This window comes from Pituophis catenifer, unplaced genomic scaffold (genome assembly GCF_029215685.1).
Source record: "Pituophis catenifer annectens isolate HBS135680 unplaced genomic scaffold, rPitCat1.0.hap2 SCAF_2, whole genome shotgun sequence".
Classification (NCBI taxonomy): Eukaryota; Metazoa; Chordata; class Lepidosauria; order Squamata; family Colubridae; genus Pituophis; species Pituophis catenifer.
In genome coordinates this window covers 144,653,841-144,657,138 of record NW_027256882.1, presented here as the reverse complement: position 1 = coordinate 144,657,138, position 3,298 = coordinate 144,653,841, and positions in this window count along the sequence as shown.

The window sequence follows — 3,298 nt, the reverse complement described above, 5'->3', positions numbered from 1 at the left end:
TGTTTTCTAGGCAACCCCCTGCAGATTGATTGGTTCCTGCACAGAGGTAGGAAGGCCTCCTCGTCCAGTTTTCTCAGCTTTGCTTCAAGAAGGTCTGATGTAGCCTCTGAGATTACACTCAGGCATTGAGTTCAATCAAAATAAAGTAATTCAATACAATCTACCAGTTACTTAGTTGTATTTTAATTTGCCATGTAATCTATGCATTATTTACACCATTCTTTCAATGTAGTATTTATTATTTATAGCTTTTTTTTTCTGTGTCTACACCCCACACCTCTGTACCTCCTATTTCAATCCCAGGTGGTCTGTCTCAGTCTGCCCTGGTTCCAGGTCCTTATCTGTCTTAACTGCCCACTGGATTCTCATCATGGATCTGGATTATAACTAGACTATCTACATTGGTCTAGCATGGGTGTCAGCAACCTGCGGCTCCAGAGCCGCATGTGGCTCTTTGACCCCTCTCCTGACCCCACCCGGTCGCATGACCTGCTCTCTGCCCTGAGAAAGCACGAGCCTCTCCACAGAGCCACGCAGCTGAAGCGCTCCTAGGGTTTTCTCCGCACTGCCCACAACCGGCTGCTTTTTGGAATTCCGCATCCTTCGCGGGCAGCTTAGCACCAGCTGCAGTCCCCTTCATGTCAGCTCAGGAAGGAGGAAAATGGGGAGGAGCAGCCACCACTGCCGGATGCAGGGAGGGAAAAGCTCCAACTCTCCTGTGCAGTGTGGCCGGCTACACACCTGAGCGTGCAATGGAGGCAGTGGGAGGAGGAGTCACTGTTGCCGCTACAGCCATGATCACAGCCCAGGAAGATATCCCACTTGTGTGTGTGTGTGTGTGTGTGTGTGTGTGTGTGTGTGTGTGTGTGAGAGAGAGAGATAAGAGAGAGGGGGGAGAGAAAAGAAAAGAAAAGAAAAGAAAAGAAAGAAAGAAAGAAAGAAAGAAAGAAAGAAAGAAAGAAAGAAAGAAAGAAAGAAAGAAAGAAAGAAAGAGGAAGGGAGGGAGGGAGGGAGAGAGAGAGGGAGAGAGACCCATTTTCCACAGAAAACACCGGGAGCCACAAAACCTGGATAGGCATGGCTGGGGGGGATGGTTCATATGACTGGGTGTGAGTGACGTTGAGTTGGCCATGCCCAACCAAGTTTTGTGGCTCCTGGTGTTTTCTTTTCTATGGGAAACAGGACCAAATGGCTCTTTGAGTGTTTAAGATTGCAGACTCCTGGTGTAGCAATATGACTCTTATCTTCTAACCAGTATTCTAGGCAAGCTATTTTCCTTTATATAAAAAAAAATGGGGTAACTGAAGCCTACAAATTACAGTACTTAACAACAAAATGGCTGAATTTCAACACCATATTTTTTGCTGGGTGGGTAGGTGGAGTTTTGTCAGGTCCAAAGCTCAAAGACAGTATAGCAAAACCCACTCAAGCCCAATCCTTTTTTTTTTTTTTTTTTTTGGTCTTTTTGCTAACACTTAGTGGACAGAATCTTGCCTAAATTAAGCTATAACCTAACTTACTAGATATACCCTGAGAGATTGTAGGATGTGGCTGGAAGGTTCTCCCCTCCCCCTTCTAGCTCAGGTCTTCGCAGTCTCTTAATCTGGACCTCTTTCTGGGAAAGCTCTGTTACCAAATGTCTTCTCTCCTGCTCCTCCAGGTGCACATTTCATCATAGTTTTCTTGTAAAATTAAGAGTGGGAATTGGAGGGCCAGGCTTCTGGGAGATCAATCATTTCTATCCCCACCACCAAATCCTCCAAATCAGGGGTGAAATGTAAAATTTGTTACTACCGATTCTGTGGGCATGGCTTGGTGGGGAGTGGGGTAATGTGACTGGGTGGCCATGGCCAACTTTTTTTTTTTAACTTTTCAAAGCATTTTTTCTAATGCTTTGAAAAGCCTCTGCCGATCAGGCAATTCAGCTGGGATCGTCAGAGACTTTTCAAGGCATTTTTTTACCACCTCTTTGGCCAAGAGGTTGCAGAAAAAAATGCTTTGAAAAGCCTCTGACAATCCCAGCTGAGCCACACGATCATCAGAGGCTTTTTTTTTTACTTTTAAAAGCATATTTTCATCGGAAGAGGTCGTAGAAAAAATGCTTTTAAAAGTAAAAAAGAAAGCCTCTGATGATCGTGCGGCTCAGCTGGGCATGGGGGGGGCGGAGGGATTTTTGCTACCGGTTCTCTGAACCACCTGCCGCCATCGCTATCGGATCGGGCAATCCAGTCCTAACTGGGAGCATTTCACCCCTGCTCCAAATCTCAACAAAACATCCCCAAGTTGACTCCTCAAATTCTGATTTTTAGATTTGATCTATTTATTTAAATATCGTATTTGCCCATCTCCTTCACTGAGAGTCTAGATTGATTTTAGGAGTATCCAGGAGAATTTTAAATATGGGAATCAAAGTTTCAGATAATCCTTGATTTATGACCATTTGTTTAGCAACCCTTTGAACTTATGATGGTATTGAAAAGGGTGACTTATGACCAAGCATAAGACCATGCATTTATAACTGTTGCTGCAATCCTGTGATCACATGATCAAAATTTGGGCTCTTGGCAACCAGCATGTATTTATGATGATTGCAGTGTCCTGGGCTCACATGGTCACCATTGACCTTTCTAGGGGGCTTCTAATAAGTCAATGGGGGAAGCCAGATTCACATAATGATGATTGTGATTCGCATAACAACCATGGCAAAAATGGTTGTAAAATCAAGCACAACTCCCTTAATGACTGCATTGCTTAGCAACAGACATTCTGGTCCCGGTGGTGGTCATAACTTGAGATCTATATCCTAATGCTTTTAGTCAGTCCAAAGAAAAAAAAAGTTTCCTATTTTGTATTTGAGATGCATAGCTTAATCATCTCTACATACTTTAATTCATTTGTGAATGAAGATATGCAATGTAAGGCCAGATAAATATTTATTATTTTTAAATGTTATTTAAAAAACATACATACTACCGTGTTTCCCTGAAAATAGGACCCTGTCTTATATTTTTTTTGAATCTCAAAATAAGCGCTTGGTCTTATTTTCGGGGAGGTTTTATTATTTTGGGGCGCATGGAGCAAGATGGGGCTCCTCTTGCCATCTTACCTGATTTCCAGCTCTGCATTTAAATATTTTTGGGGAGGTGTTTTGGCGTTTAAATATTATTTTTGGGGGGAGGCTTATTTTAGCACATGCACTCAAAAGCCCAATTGGGCAAATTATCAGGGAATGTCTTATTTTCGGGGGAACAGGGTATATATAGTATATATAACATACTATATACATTTATGGATTGAA